Below are 17,413 nucleotides of genomic sequence, written 5' to 3' on the forward strand. Positions count from 1 at the left end.
ATGAACTGTTCTCCTTTGGTGCTCTGGCCCAGTTAACTGTCTTCCTCTTGTGCTCTGGCTGGGTTAGCTGTAGTGAACTGTATTCCCCCCATGCTCTGGCCTGGTGAACTATCTTCCTTTTGTGCTCTGGCCAAGTGTACTATCTTCTCCTCATGCCTTGGCTCAGTGAACTGTTTCCCTGGTGATCTGGCAGAGTGAACTGTCTTTGCCTGGTGCTTTGGCCAAGTGAACTGTGGTGCACTGGCCTCCCCTTGCAATTGGGCTGGGAGAACTGGCCTCCTTGCTCTGACCATGTAAATTGTCTTTCACTCATGCTCTGGCCAGGAGAACTGTGGTGAAATACTTGCCTCTCATGCTCTGTCCAAGTGAACTGTCTTCCCCTCATGCTCTGGTCCACTGAACTGTTTTGCCTGGTACTCTGGCTGGGTGAACTATTCCCAGCACTCTGGCCGAGTGAACTGTCTTCATCCCATGCCCTAGCCGAGTGAACTATCTTCTCCTCATGCTCTGGCCAGGTAAACTGCCCGCCCCCCCCCCCCCCCCCCCATATTCTGGCCAGGTGAACTGTGGTGAACTGTGCACCTCCTGCTCTGGCCCAGTGAACTGTCTTCTCTTCATGCTCTGGCCAATTGAACTGTCTTCCACTTGTGCTCTGGCTGAATGAACTGTGATGCACTGCCTTCCACTTGCGTTCTGGCTAGGAGACCTGTTCCCAGCATTCTAGCCAAGAAAACTATCGTCCACTCATGCTCTGGCCAGGTGAACTGTTCTCAGTGATCTAGCCAAGTGATTTGTCTTCTGGTCGTGCTATGGTCAAGTGAACTGTGGTGAACTGTCCTCCCCTTGTGCTCTGGCCAATTGAACTGTTCCCAGAGCTGTTGCTGAGTGAACTGTTCCCCACACTCTGGCAAAGTGAACTGTCTTCCCCTCGTGCTCTGGCCTAGTGAACTGTCTTCCCCTCGTGCTCTGGCCTAGTGAACTGTGGAGAACTGTCCTCCCCTCTCACTCTGTCCAAGTGAACCGTTCTCAGCATTCTGGCCAAGTAAACTGTGGTGAACTGTTCTCCCCTCACATTCTGGCCCATTGAACTGTTCCCAGAGCTCTGGCCAAGTGAACTATTCCCAGCACTGGCCAAGTGAACTGTCTTCCCCTTGTGCTCTGGCCGAGTGGGCTGTTCCCAGCACTCTGGATAAGTGACCTGTTCCCAACACTCTGGCTGAGTAAACTGTCTTCTCTCATGATCTTGCCAAATGAACTGTCTTGTCCTCATGCTCTGGCCCAGTTTGCTGTGGTAAATTGTCCCCCTCATGCTCCTGCCGAGTGAACTGTCTTCTCCTTGTGCTCTAGACGAGTGAACTGCTGTGAACTGTCCCCCTCATGCTCTGGGCCAGCGAACTGACTTCTCATGCTCTGGATGAGTGAACTGTCTTGTCCTCATGCTCTGGTCCAGTGAGCTGTGGTGACTGTACCCCTCAGGTTCTTGTCAAATGAACTGTCTTGTCCTCATGTTCTGGCTGAGTGTAGTGTGGTGAACTGTCCTCCTCATGCTCTGGCTGAGTAAACGATCTCCACATGCTCTGGCTGTGTAAACTGTGGCAAATAGTCCCCCTCATGCTCTTGTCGAGTGAACTGTCTTTTCCTCATGCTTTGGCCAAGTGAACTGTCACCCTTGCACTCTGGTGGGGTGAACTGTCATGTCCTCATGCCCTGGCCAGGTAAACTGTGGTAAACTCTCCCCCACATGCTCTGGCTGAGTGAACTGTTATAAAGTGTCCCCATCATGCTCTTGCCGAGTGAACTGTTTTCTCCTCATGCTCTGGCTGAGTGAACTGTTCCCAGCATTCTGGCCGAGTGAACAGTCTTTGCCTCATGCTCTGGCTGAGTGAACTGTTCCTAGCACTCCGGCCAAGTGAACTGTCTTCCACTTGTGCTCTGGCCAAGTGAACTGTGGTGAATTGTCCTTCCCTCGCGATCTGGCCCAGGGAACTCTTCGCAGCACTCAGGCCGAGTGAACAGTCATTGCCTTGTGCTCTGGCTGAGTGAACTGTTTCCAGTGCTATGGCTAGGTGAACTGTTTTCCGCTTGTGCTCTGGCCGAGTGAGCTGTGGTGAATTGTCTTCTCCTCATGCTCTGGTTGGGTGAAATGTGGCGAACTGTCCTGTCCCCCTCATGCTCTGGTTGGGTGAACTGTTCTCCTTTTGCACTCTGGCTGGATGAACTGTCTTCTCCTCATGCTCTGGCTGGATGAACTGTGGTGAACTGTCCCCCTCATGCTTAGGCCAAATGAACTGTCTTGTACTCATGCCCTGGCTGAGTGAGCTAGGTTAACTATCCCCTTTATTCTCTTGTCGAGTGAACCATCTTCTCCTCATGCTCTGGCTAGGTGAATGGTAGTGAATTGTCTTGTCCTCATCCTCTGGCTGGGTCAAGTGTGGTAAACTGTTCCCCTCGCATTCTGGCCAGGTGAACTGTGAACTCTAGTCCCTTTGTGCTCTGGCCTGGTGAACTGTCCTCTCCTTCTCTCATCAAGTCAATTGTCTTCTCCTTGCACTCTGGACTGGTGAACTGTCCTCATTTCTTGCATTCTGCCTGGGTTTGAATATCCACTGTTTCACTCATGAATATTATATAGGTGCCACCTGTGTTATTTTTTTTTTTGTCTTTCATATTAATATTTATTGAAATTCTTCATTCATTTAAATATTCCTACATAAATGAAGTTAAAATGAATTTTGATTGATATTTTATTTATTTTTTTTATTTTTTTTTAATTTTTTTTTTATTAAATTATTATCTGTGTACATATTTTAACATTGCCTCCCCCCCCCCATACATACCCTCCCTCCCCAGAGTTTTTTATGTGTTGTTTTTTAGGTCCTATTGTGCAATACAGGAATTTTTTTAAAAAAATCCAAAGTCCTTCTTGCCACCCCTTTTCGGCCCTGGCTCTGACCAGAGGAAGAGGCTGGGGTGCCCTTAAAAGATGGCCCAGCTTGACAGTTGTCATTGGTTCTCCCCTCTGGGGCTCCACCATTGCTTCTGGGGCTGCTGCTGCTCTGGGTGGCAAGGAAAACCTTATCATGATGGAATGCTGTTCTTAGTATCTGACTCCTTAATTCCCTGCTGCCCGACTGGCTGGTCCTGTCCCGGCACCCGCTTCCTGGCTGGCTGGTCCTTCCCAGTTGCGAGCTGCCTGGATAAACAATGATCCTCCTCACCTGCACTCTAATTGGTGGAGTGGTAATTAAGCAGACCATACTCTTTTGAAATAAATGGGGTTTATCGTAAGAAATGTACAGGGGATAAGCATAGGATTGGAGGTTCCCCCACTTTGTCGCTTTGGGACCCTGAGTGAGTCATTAACTTCTCTGGGCTTCTCATCTTTTATCTGAAAACAGGAGAAGACACACTTCAAAAGTTTGTTATGTGGATAAATGAAATATAGAAAGCATTTTATAAATTCACAAGCACTAATCAAATAATAAGAGGTTGGACAGAGCCAGAGAAGATGATTATTTTAAAACCAGAAGACTTTATGCCTAATTGGTCCTTCATAAAATAATGAATCGGGGGTTCCTGCTGTGATTGATTGAAAATAATCACAATTTCTTTATAACTTCTTTCATTAAGAGATGGAATGTATTTCTCACCACTTGAGTTGTGATTGGTCTTGTGACCTGCTTTGACCTACAGACGATAGTTGAGATGACAATGTGGGACTTCTGAGCCTAGTTCTCAAGTGGCCTCACAGCTTCCATTCTCACCATCTTAGAACCCAGAACCCACAAGGAGAACCTGAGCTGGCTCCCTGGCCTCCTGGAGGATGAGAGACCTTGAGGTAAGAGAGGGACAGTTTTTCCAGCCATTTCAGGTGTCCCAACATCAGTCCCCAAGTAACACAAGTGGAGCAGGAATAAGACACCTCAGTGGAGGCTGACCCTAACTTCTGATCCACAAAATCATAAACGAACAAATATACAAAGATTGCGATTTTAAACGCCTATGTTTCAAAGTGGCTTGTTAAGTAACCAAAGCTACCTGATACATCTTCCATGCCTCCTCTCTGACAAGACTCTGATGTATACATCTACACAAAAATAGAGCTCAGTGATTTCCACTGATTTCTGCCGAGATGATGAACAGTTCATGTGAGAGGGAAAGCAGCTGAGGAAGTTGAGTAAAATTTCAGAGAAATAAAATGTGCTTCTAATCTCAGTAACATCTCCTGTGTCTGGAGTCCAACTCTGGAGGACAACTTTGTCATTTCAAAATACAACAGAAAACTGATTTTATAGGAGGAAAGGTTATGTTTTGCACTGAGATGTATGTACTGTACTCACAACCAAATCCTTCTTCATTCTTGCTTTACACTTAGTTTTAACCAGTTTCTAAGCCAACATAAAATTAGAAGAGGGATACGTTGTGCAGACATGAGTTTTGTAATGAGAAATGAGAGATAACTACTCAAAAACAACAACAACAAAAAAAATAGGGAGGGGAAGAATGCCCAAAATTATATAGGGACCCAAGTAGCACAGGAATTAGTATAGAATCAAACATGTCCATGTGTCCCAAGAAATAAGCACTGAGAACACTACTGAATTATATCTTGATGCAGAAAATTAAGTCATATCATACACTTGAGAAAAGGTTTTCAACCAAAAAACATAAACTCAATGTGGATGTTTAGCTTGGCCAGCCTTCAGTGAGCTGGTCAGCTCAGCCCACACAGTCCTACAGGATCCCGCCAGCCTGACTGCTTCAGACTCCCAGTGAGCGCAGACTTGCTCCTCAAACTGCATGCAGCAGCTCCCTGGCTTACCTGTTTATGGGTGTCTTTTATTTTTTTTCCCTATTTCTCTGGGGAATGTTCCCTTATGCCTGGAAGCTTTTGGGGGAAGTAGGTCTAGAAGGAATATAAGTGATATTTTAGAAAAGTCAATGTCAAAATTCTTGTTTCAGGCAGGTCTGAGTTTGTATTCTTTGATTAAAACCATAGGTGAATTCCAGTTAACTGAAGCTTACTTATTGTAGGAAGAACTGTGAGATGTGCAGTTTTCCTTTTTCTTTTTTTCTTCCCTCTTTCTCTCCCTCCTACCAGAAGTAGATATTCATAAATTCTAAGAGGCCCTGATGAGAGCGCAGCATGTGATAATGGAATGACAATGTCATAAAACACTCATTTTTCTAGATTCCAGGGATAAAACAGTGTTTATGTACTAATTTAAAATTATTTATATTTATTTGCTTTTTCTCCACTTACCATTAATGAAATACATAATGTGTCAAAGATTATTTTCTTCAATACATGCCTCCCCATTTTCTAGACTTTCCTCCATCTTCTCTCCTTCCCTGTTCCATTACTGCAAGCCAAAAGGTGATAAGAAAGTAAAATAAAATATAGAAGTTGTGTCTAAGTAAACTTAAAGGTTGTGTTTATTTTTACCCATTTTCTAAATTGTCCAATTTTATCCAGCAGTGACATCAATCTAACCCAAAGGCAATTATCATACTCTGATGCATAAATAAGCCCTAGTTTTACTTTGCAAAGCATCCCATTTAGTGTTTGCTGGATTCTTTTCTTTTCCTTCTTTATATCAGAAACCAGGTAAATATCATAAGCCAAGAGCCATACTGCTGACTGAAAGATAAGCAAAGAATCAAATAAGGAGAACAGACTCAGAGACAATTTACTGAACTAGAACAACATATTCTGATTAGAGAAGATAAGCATCACTTAACATTTGACAAACTGCTATCCACAGAACACATTACCACGGTAACCCAGGGCTGCAGAGCACAAAACTTCTGAATCAGTTCCTTTTGTAGTCATTGGTCAGATAATGGCCCAGTCATTGGTCATATCCTGTGCCATCAGGCAGTCATTGGATGGCTATTGTGTATAAAGCATGTCCTGACCCTCATTATTACAGAATAGAATTGGGACAAACCCAACTACATTTTTCCAGTTCAAGATGTGCATTATGAATAAGATGGAACAGAAATGTAACTTTATCCCCATGTCCAGGATAGAGGACTCCTAGAGAATGTTAGGATCCAGGATCGGGGATGGAGAGAGAAAGATACGTGACCATTTCGACTAGAGGGTCAGAAGGATATTACACTGCACCAAGCCCGCATCCCTTGGGGACCATGTAACATTCCACATGGCTGTTGGCAGCAGGGGACTCTCTAGATTTAAGTCCACAGCTGTGCGAGGCTGGGCTCATCAAAAGTCTCGGATAGCTGAATGGATTAGAAAACATGAGCCATATATCTGCTCTGTTCAAAAGACCCATCTCAAAACAAAGGACTCACACAGGCTGATAGTGAAGGGATGCAAAAAAGATTTTTAGGTGAATGGAAATAATAAAAAAAGCTGGGGTAGCAATATTTATATCTGACAAAATATACCTCAAAGTGAAGGTCATATCTCTTTCATAAGAGATAAGGAAGGCCACTTCATAATACTAAAGGGGGCAATTCAACAAGAGGATATAACTCTGGTAAGCATATATGTACCCAATACAGGAGCACCCAAATACATAAAAATCTTCTGGAAGATAGCAAGGGAGAGACTGACAGTAATACAGTCATAGTATGGGACTTTAATAGCCATTGACACCACTGGATAAAACCTCTAAACAAAAAATCAGCAAAGAAACATCAATCCTAAATGACTCATTAGATAAGAATGAATTAAGTGACCTCTTCAGATCAATTCACCCGAAAGCTACAGAATACACATTCCTATCAAGTGCACATGGGACATTTTCAAAGATAGACAAGATATTGGAACACAGGCAAAGTATCTTCAAATTCAAGAAAATAAAAATTATATCAAGCATCTTCTCAGATCACAATGACATAAAATTAGAAATTAACTACAATGAAAAAAATCAAACACTTGGAGGCTAAATAGCATGCTATTAACAATGATTGAGTTACCAAACAGATCAAAGAAGAAATAAAAAGCATCCTGGTAACAAAAAAAGATGAGAACAACAATCCAAATTCTTGGATTGTTGGGACACAGTGAAAGCTATCTTGATAGGGAATTTCATAACTCTATAGGTCTACCTCAAAAAACAAAACAAACAAACAAAAAAACAAACAAGAAAAAATGGTAATAAACTATCTAACCCTACAACTTAAAGAATTATGAAGAGAGCAACAAGAAAAGCCCAGCATAAGCAGAAGGAAGGGAATAATAAAGATCATAGCGGAAATAAATGACATAGAGACCAAGAAAATACAAAAGATCAATAAAACCATGAGCTGGTTCTTTGAAAGGATAAACAAGATTAATGAACTTCTAGCCAGGCTCACCAATAAACAGAGAGAAGACCCAAATAAAATCAGAAATGAAAGAGGTGAAGTAACAACCAATCCCACAGAAATACAAACAACTATGGAAAAATACTATGAATAACTCTATTCCAACAAAATGGACAACCTAGACAAAATGCACATATTCTTAGAAAAATACAAGCTCCCAAAACTCAATCAGGAAGAATCAAAAAGCCTGAATAGGCTGATAACTACCGAAGAAATTGAAGCAGCAATCAAAAATCTTCCAGCAAACAGAGGCCCTGGTCCAGATGGATTAAAGGGGAGTTCTACTACACATTCAAAGAAGAAATAAAACCTATCCACCTCAGACTATTCCAAAAAGTTCAAGAGGATGACACACTTCCAAACTCTTTCTATGAAGCAGCATTACCCGAATCCCAAAACCAGATAAAGACACTACAAAGTACGAGAAGTACAGGTCAATATCCCTGATTAATATAGATGATAAAATCCTCAACAAAAGTCTAGCAAATTGGATCCAGCATTACATTAGAAAGATCATACACCATGACCAAGTGGGATTTATTTCAGGGATGCAAGGCTGGTACAATATCCGAAAACCAATAAACATGATACATCACAGAAACAAACTGAAAGACAAAAAACAAAACAAAACAAACAAAAAAAAAAAACATCACATAATCATATTAATTGATGTAGAAAAAGCATTTGGCAAAATACAACACTGTTTCTTGATAAAAATTCTCAGCAAAATGGGAACAGAGGGATCATACCTCAACATAATAAAAGCCTGATATGACAAACCTACAGCCAAAATCATACTCTGCATTAGTTTTGTTGTCTCTATTAAGCCATTTATGAGCATCCCTAAACAACAAATTCATATGCTGCCTCTATTATTCCCTTGGCTCAGGACCCTCCCTAGTACAGACTAAGAGGTAATGTTGGGACTTTAGTTTGAGATAGGCAGGACAGAAATCTGACCCTCTATAGTTTAGCCACAAAAACTGCCATCAAATTGACTCACAATTAGACTGAGCCAGAATATACTAGAAAACAGAGGAGTCATGGGGCCTTAAGAACTTACCCTAGCCCAGTGGTTGGCAAATTCATTAGTCAACAGAGCCAAATATCAACAGTACAATGATTGATCTTCTTTTGAGAGCCAACTTTTTTAAACTAACACTTCTTCTAATGCCACTTCAAAATAGACTCGCCCAGACTGTGGTATTTTGTGGAAGAGCCACACTCAAGGGGCCAAAGAGCCGCATGGGGCTCTCAAGCCACAGTTTGCTGACCACAGCCTTAAACTATAACCAGGGTAAAAGGAGCCTAGCACTTGGTGAAACAATATAGAGCAACCAATCCTACTGCCTGTGTGCCTGTAATGAATTTGAGGGGTGGAAGAATGTTTATTCACAAGACTGTTTAAATCAAGCTGTGAGTCTTTAATCCTGCTTTCATTTTCGCTGTGATTAAAAGCCCAATGAGCTCCATCACATGCAATTTTTATTTCCATGGCAGATCAAAACATCTTAATAAAAACTGATAGCCCTACATGTTGCATCTGAAATGAGGTCAAGATTAAACCAACAGAAGAAAAAAAGGCCATAGGAACCAGGTGCATTTAACTTAATGTTAAAATGACAAACAGGCCAAGAACCAAACAGGCTTGGGTGTGTGTTGGAACCAAAAGGTAGGGAAGATGAAAATATGGGTAAAGATTAAAGAGCATACAAATTAGAGGTCAAGTGCCTTATATATGGATTTGTTGTGATTTAAAAAATGTAAATTGTAAATTTTTGAAAAATAACTTTTTCAATAAGACTTCACACTGTCACTTTACATTTAATTTCCTATGTACCTTTCATTGCAAGGGCAGCTATAGCTAGGGAATGCTAAAACAATTCTGCAAGCAATTGGTATTGTAATAGGTAAACTGCTTAGCCTTCTGCAAGTTTCTCTAATAGCATCTTTGATTGTTTGAGATGAGAAAATGCAATCTTCCCTTCCATGCTGTAGATCCTGTGTGTAGGACCCTTAGAGAAGGAAGAATGCAGCCTAATTACTCTCTCACACACACACACACACACACACACACACACACACACACAAAGTCCCTTTGAACCCTTATACCCTAAATAGAGGTCCAGTGCACAAAATTTGTGCACGGGGTGGGGGTGGGGGGAGGTGGGGGAGGGTGAGTGTGTCCCTCAGCCCAGCCTGCACCCTCTCCAATCTGAGACCCCTCAAGGATGTCCTACTGCCCTAAATGGGCAGTCGGGCATCCTATCACAATCCAGGACTGCTGGCTCCCGACTGCTTGCCTGATTGCCTAACCACTTCTGCCTGCAAGCCTGACCACCCCCTAAGCACTCTCCTGCCAGCCTTATAGACACCTAACTGCTCCCCTGCCAGCCCAATTGCCCCGAACTGCCCTACCTTGCCAGCCTGGTAGCCCTTAACTTCCCTCCCCTGCCAGCCTGGTCTCCCCCAACTGCCCTTCCCTATAGGCCTATTCCCCTCAAACTGCCCTCCCCTGTAGGCCTGATCCTTCCCAACTGCCTTCCTCTGCTGGCCCGGTCACCCCTAACTGCCCCCCTGCAGGCCTGATCACCCCCAACTGCCCTCCCCTGCTGGCCTCATTGCACATGACTAGCCCCCCTGCAGGCATGGTACCCACAATTGCTCTCCTATGCCAGCCCAGTCACCCCTAACTGCTCTCCCCTGTAGACCTGATCGCCCCCAACTGTCCTCCCCTGCTGGCCTGGTCCTTCCCAACTGCACTCTTCTGCCAGCCTGGTCATCCTTAACTGCCCTCCCCTGTAGGTCTGATCACCCCCAAATGCCCTCCCCTGCTGGCCTGATTGCCCATAACTACCCTCACCTGCAGGCCTAGTCCCCCCACCCCCAACTGCTCTCCCTTGTGTGCAGACCTGATCGGCCCCAACTGCCCTTCCCTGTAGACTGGTTTCCCCCCCAAACCCCCCTAATGCCCCCCTGCTGGCCTGATCCCTCACAACTGCCCGCCCCTGCAGGCCATCTGGTAGCAGCCATCTTTGACCACAAGGGGGTGGCCATCTTATGTGTTGTAATAATGGCCATTTTGCATATTACTCTTTTATTAGATAAGATATAACCAAAATTTTAAGTAAACACTCATCTCCAAGCACTACTTTTTACTAGAAGCCCTTCTCTGTCTCCTTATGTCTTTCTGCATCAAGTTTGAATTTCATTCAGCCTTACATTACTGTTTTACCTAGGCCATCGTATCAGCCAGCCTGACTCCCCATGACCTTGCAATGTGCATTCTTCTCTCTGGCTAGCTGGTCTTCTCCCAGTCCCCCATACTCATCTCTGCTACTGCTGATCCTCTCAGCTGGATTGCTTCCTCCCCACCACCTATCATGGTAAGTGGCCATCTACCACAGAGGCTGGACATTTTCCATGCTGTATCTCAATATATGCAATCATCTGTCATATAAGATTATTATTCCTATTGCATAGATAAGGAAATGAAGGCTCAGAAAGACTCAGGAAGCAGACAAACCTCACAAAATGTGGAACCAGAATTTGAACCCAGGTGTGTTGCACGCCAGAATCAGAGCATTTAGTAACTGCTTTTCCTCCAATCTTAGTGTTATAACTTCTGTAGTCCCACTGAGACCTAACTCTTTTGGGAAACTCAGTCTTGACAGCCAAACCCACATGTTCCCACCCATCCTATTGGTCAGAACCATAGAGCTGAATTGTTTTCTGATTGCTCTGTTTGTATCTGTTTCATCTCACAACTGAATTTTCAATTTCTCAAGGGAACTAACTGATAAGACTCCTTACACAAAATACACACATGGAGCACTGAGCTGATTGTGTATATTTTAGTAAGGAACTAGGTATGCTCTCTGAAAGGGATCATTCACCTGTCCCTACTCTGAGAAGAGGAAATAGTAATCTGATTGGACTGGTTTCCAAGACTAGTGAGTGGGACAGTGTGAATTTCCAGGATGCCCCATTTTATTCCTTCTTTTCTCCTTGTGGTTTATGTGGCAAAGTAAGGCAGAATCTACTCCCAGGTGAGGGGTACTCTTAAAAAAAATTTATATATATATATATATATATATATATATATATATATATATATATATATATATATATTATTGATTTCAGAGAAAAGAGAAAAGAGGAGAGGGAGAGAGAGAAACATCAGTAATGAGAGAAATAATTGATCAAATGCCTCCTGCATGCCCCCTACTGGAAATGGAGCCTGCAACTTGGGTATGTGCCCTGACCCAGAATTGAACTGATACCCTCCTGGTACCCATATTTCCATATTCCCCAGTGGTTGATGTTCAACCACTGAGCCACACCGGCTGGGTGAGCTTACGTAATCTTGCTGTCTGAATGTAGGGTAGGTGGATTCTGAAATTTAGGTTTGAGCTAAAGATTTTGAAAAGTCCATTAGACCTCACCCAGCCCAGCCTACTAGGGAGTGCATTGAGCTTGAGCCAGCCTTAACAATAGTGTACCCCATTACAGTGGTACACTATTACCCACTTGCTATTATTTCCTATACATGTTCTCTTCTTGAGGACCTCTAGAGGTAGAATTCAGACTCCTTGGTTCCCCTAGCCAAATACCACTTACCAGTAACCCCAAGGCTCATGATCTCTGCAACATCCCTCCTCACATGCTCTTGGACTGACCTTCCTGGAAATTTGTGGTATGCATATGTTTATGTATGTGTTTTCTTTTCAAGTCATAGTCAACAAAGTAATATTAAGCATGAGCTTTTGTTTCAGTCTGGATCCGACACAAAATGTCCACATAAAAGGAAATAAGGAAGAAGCCAGGATAGGCTTTGAGAAACATCAGGCTGTGACACAAGTCATATCTCAGGTGAGAGAGAAAAGGAAAGTTGGGAAGAAGTATCTGATTTTTTCATAAAAATCAAAGGGAATTTCAGCAAATGCATTAGGGAGTTCTTGAGCCAAGGGTAGCTCAAGAAGCAGAGAGCTGCTCATGGGAAGTGTGGCCTCAGTGCAAAACCAAAACAATTTCAAAGAGTAGTATCTGGCCCTAGATTATCAAGGTCAGGCACTACTCTTTGACAAGGCATGGAAGCTGTGATAGAATGAAACTAATTTTACCGTTCTCTTACTTTAAAGCTGGGCTCTAGGACATTCTCTTACTTAAAAGTAAGAGAATGATAAAATTAGGTTCATCCCATCACAGTTTCTATGCCTTGTCAATAATTGCTGCCTGCCTTGACCTGTCATTGCAAAACCATTCTCATTTCTTTCTTAGACTTCTATTTTCACCCAGTAAGAGGAAACATCTTTGAGACAAGACCTATTTTGAATAAAAAATAGAAGAATCATAGTTTATTCAGGGCGGTTATAAGCTGAGCACATGCAGACCGTATAGAGCCTATTATCTTGGGAAGTCTTACGAAAACTCCAAAGACATTATACCTTCTTCTAATGTTTCATACTCTGAAAACAAATTGTTTCTCATATTCCCAATGTCTATGCCTATCACCTAACAACTTTTATTGTTGTTGAAAAGGTGTGATCCAGGCCCAGTACACAAGGGCTGTATCATATTGGAGGCCATGATTCTCCAAAGAGGAAGTTGCTTGTGATCCTGTCACTCATCAATGGGAGCCACAAACAGGATTATGCAGTCTAGAGCATTCTTTTTTTAATTTCTTGTTTTTAAAATTGATTCCAGAGAGATAGAAACACAGATGCATCAACATTGATTAGCTGCCTCCTGCATGTCCCCTACTGGAGATTGAGCCTGAAACTCAGGCATGTGCTCTGATCAGGAATCAAACCAGGTCTTCCTGATGCATGGGTCAGTACTTAACCACTGAGCAATACTGGCTGGGCTCTTGGACATTCTCGTAGTAAATGGACATTATAAGCTCTGACTCTTCTAGCATAATCTCTCTCTCTCTCTCTCTCTCTCTCTCTCTCTCTCTCTCTCTCTCTCTCTCTCTCTCAGACTATTTCCTGAGTTTAGACATCATTGGAAAATATACAAGTACAGATGGTCTAGTCTAACTTTCTGCTTCTTATTCTTTCTGCTACAGTTAGAAAGGATGTCATGAATACAAACAGTAGTAGTAGTAGTAGTAATGTAATACTATTATATTTAGTTTTTTTCTGTGTGCTAGACAACACACTAGGCACCTTAAATATGTTATCTCATTAAATCAACACAACAACCCTATGAATTATACACTATTCTCACTCCTATTTTACAGATAAGAAAACAGAATTTAAAATGTTAAATGTCTTGCATAATGTAACACAGCAAATAAGTAGCACAGCCATGGTTTGAACTCTGGTTTATCAGAGTCCAGAGCAAGAGCATTTACTGAGCATACCACTCAGACCATCAGTACAAATTAATCCATGAAACTAACCCTGTTTCTGCAATAACTAAGTGTATGGATTTCATGTATATAGTTTAACATACTAATAAATCTTCTTTCGTCTCCTAAAAGTTAGGAGGAAAATTGTCATATACTGTTGGTGAAAATACAAACTTTAGAAAACCATTGGAATTATTTTACTGAAATTGATGATTTTCATGTTCAAGGACTTAGCAATTCTAGTCCTGGGTAAATGCGCAAGAATGAGGTGGGCCCACATATACCAAAAAACATGCAAGAATGTTCACAGCAGCATTATTCGTAATAGCCCTAAACTGCAAGTAAACTAAAGTTTCTCAACACAAGTATGGATACATATTTTGGGTATACTTATGCACACAAAAATGGAATGCCATAAGAGCAATAAAAAGTAAGGAACAGAGTTACCCACAACAACATGGATGAATTCTATGCTCAGGAAGCCAAACACAAAATACACAAGCTGTATGATTTATTTTTTTTTTGGTCTTTTTTTTCCTCTTCATATGCTGTATGGTTTGATTTGAACTTCAAACACAGAATTTTTAAATACTGTGTTTATAGGGTCATATTTGGGGGATAAAGGTGAAATAAAGCAATGAAGTAGTTACCATAAGTCAGAAAAGTGAGAAGAGGGAGCGAAGTGGTAATAGGTAGAGGCTGGGAGAGGCTTCTGGGCTACTGACAATGTTATGGGGTGTTGGCTTGAGAAGGCAGTTACATGTGGCTTGCTTTATAATAATTTGTTACCCAAACATTTATAATGCATTTTCTGTAGGTGTATAATAGCCTATCATAGAAATGGCTTAAAAACAAGTTTATGGGAGGAAAAGGCAAAATGCAACTTTTGCTTTCAAATTCAGGTTAAAATATCTTGGCTAGCAGCCCATTTTAAGATAGATTTTAATTGAAAAAGTCTGCACTCTGGAGTCACTTCCACCCTCTTTGCTTATCTGAAACTCCCCATGCCCACCCACTTGTTATTCATCAATGGTTTTCTTTTAAAGAATCTTGCTCACACTGTAAGTGACTGCATTCAGTGTTATTTCTCTAAGCATGAATTGATTAATTTTTCTGGTCTGTTCTTACAGATGTAATCATGAGCTTTTTGAGTCACCCTTGACCCAAGGATGTTTTTAATAGGTAAATAGGAAAATAAATGTTATTGCTTAGATTAACACATCTGAATAAACATGGGCAAATATAATACTAGAAAAGATGTCTGAACAGAGCTGAGCAGAGGGAGGAGCCACTGAGTTCAGTCCCGCCAGAAGGCCAGCTCAGGTACCTCAGCCCTGAACATGCAGTGGGTTGGAGCGCAGTTTCTGTGGGTTTTAAAGGTCGAAGTAGGCAGTGTATAAAGATATTCAGTTGGGATAACCTACACTAAGTTCTAAAAGATGTGGTTTTTAAGCTAAGAGAATTCATGACATGTTGAGGATTTTTTATTTTTTTTTTAGTTTCAAATTCAGCAACAGAGAAAAGTGGTGGTAAGGAACCTTGTCTCATGCTCTTTGAAGTAACCATTTATCTTGACCGTGATTTGCATTGTCTTCTTGTATAAGAATTCACCTTCACAGTCATATGCCTAATCAAACTAAACTTTGTTTTATTGGGATTCCCCATTAGGAACAGGAATGAATGAAACTTTTGCAAAGGTTTATGTGGCCCTATGTACTTCATTCTGGGTAACAGAAGTACAGGTAGTAAACACTGACTTACTGTATCTCCAGGTACTGTTCTAAAGCTATTTATATCAGAACTTCATTAATCTTCACAAAACTCTATAAAGTTAGTTCTATTTTAATTATCTTATTTGATCAAGAAGAAAACTAAGTAAGGCACAGGTTAAATAGTTTGTCTTATGATAAGCCACACTACAATCTTTTGGGGAAGAATACAGTGTGCAAATTAAAATTAATCTGAGATTTTCTTTCTTCCCTTCACTTCTCTAAATCTTACACATCTTTCAAGACCAACCAAAATCCTACTTGATTAAGCATTCAACAATATACTTATTCTTCTCTAAATTATATAATATCTTCTCAAACTACACATCGTGACATCATCTGTGATCCTGTTTGTGCTTTATCTCCCAAATGGTCTATAAGCTCACTGAATATAAGAGTTATAGCACATACTCCATAATCCTCACTCTCAAACTTGCCTCACTTCCCAATGGTAATGCTTGAAGACAGAAGGCATGGACTTTAATTGTTGAACTGAACTGAAGCACCTAATCAGAGCATATTTTTGCTATTTTCTTAAGTATCAAGATCAGGACTATACACATAAAATGTCATATTTGAGGAATCAAAGACAGATACCAATTTTTATTCCACATGCTTTTGAATTACAGTTGATACTTGAACAACATGGTTTGAACTGCAGAAAGATCATACACCATAACCAAGTAGGATTTATCCCTGGGATGCAAGGATGGTATATCCACAAATCAATAAATGTGATATATCACATAAACAAATTGAGAGATAAAAATCACATAGTTATGTCAATTGATGGAGAAAAAGCATTTGATAAAATCCAACACCCTTTCTTGATGAAAACTCTCAGCAAGGTGGAAATAGAAGGATCATACCTCAACATAATAAAAGCCATATATGATAAACCTACAGCCAACATTATACTCAATGGGCAAGAACTAAAACCATTTCCCCTAAGAACAGGAACAAGTCAGGGATGCCCACTCTCACCACTCCTGTTCGACATTGTACTGGAAGTATTAGCCATTGCAATTAGACAAGAAGAAGAAATAAAAGGCATAATTGGAAAAGAAGAAGTCTCAAATTTTTCATTATTCAAATATATATACACTAGAAGCCTGGTGCACGAAATTTGTTCGGGGGGGAGGGGGGTGGTCCCTCAGCCCAAACTGAATTCTCTCCAACCTGGGACCCCTTGGATGATGTCCAACTGCCAGTTTAGACCCAACCCCTAAACTGGCAGTCACACATGCCTCTCACAATCTGGGACCTATGGCTCCTAACCACCTACCTGCCTACCTGCCTGCCTGCCTGCCTGCCTGACTGCTCCTAACCACCTCTGCCTGCCTGACTGCTCCTAACCACCTCTGCCTGCCTGATTGCTCCTAACCGCCTCTGCTTTGGCCCCAAACCTAGGACCTGGGCTTTCCTCCCTCTGGCCAGCCGCAGGCACCTGGAACTGTGGGCGGGCAACCTCTCCTGGGCTGTAGCCACAGCCACTGGTGCCCAGGACTGTGGGCAGGTGGCTTCTTCTGGGCCCAGCTTTGTAAGGAAGGATGTCCAAAAGACATCTGGTCTAATTAGCATATTACCTTTCATTAGTATAGATGCATAGGAAGAAATAAGATTTGTCAGGACCCGAGGGTAAATTTGTTACTGAAATTAAGGCACCAAATTTTTGCTCTGAGCTTTCTGAAAATCAAAACCAAAATGTTAATATATTAAGCCACAGTTGTTTAGAATTCTTATTTCCATTAAAGGATATTAACACGCAGCATGTGTTTCTTACACAGGAACTGGTCCTGTAAGCTGTGTTATTTCAACCTACAATTTTTCCTGGCCCAAAGCCTGAGCATGTTTAAATTGGGAACCTTGATCGTCTATCAATTACCTCCCAACAAGGTCTGAATTTATAGCATATAAGGAAAAATATAGCCATTTTAATGATTTAAAACTG

The sequence above is a fragment of the Pipistrellus hanaki genome (genome assembly GCF_964339955.1).
Source record: "Pipistrellus hanaki genome assembly, chromosome: 5".
In the NCBI taxonomy this organism is placed as follows: domain Eukaryota; kingdom Metazoa; phylum Chordata; class Mammalia; order Chiroptera; family Vespertilionidae; genus Pipistrellus; species Pipistrellus hanaki.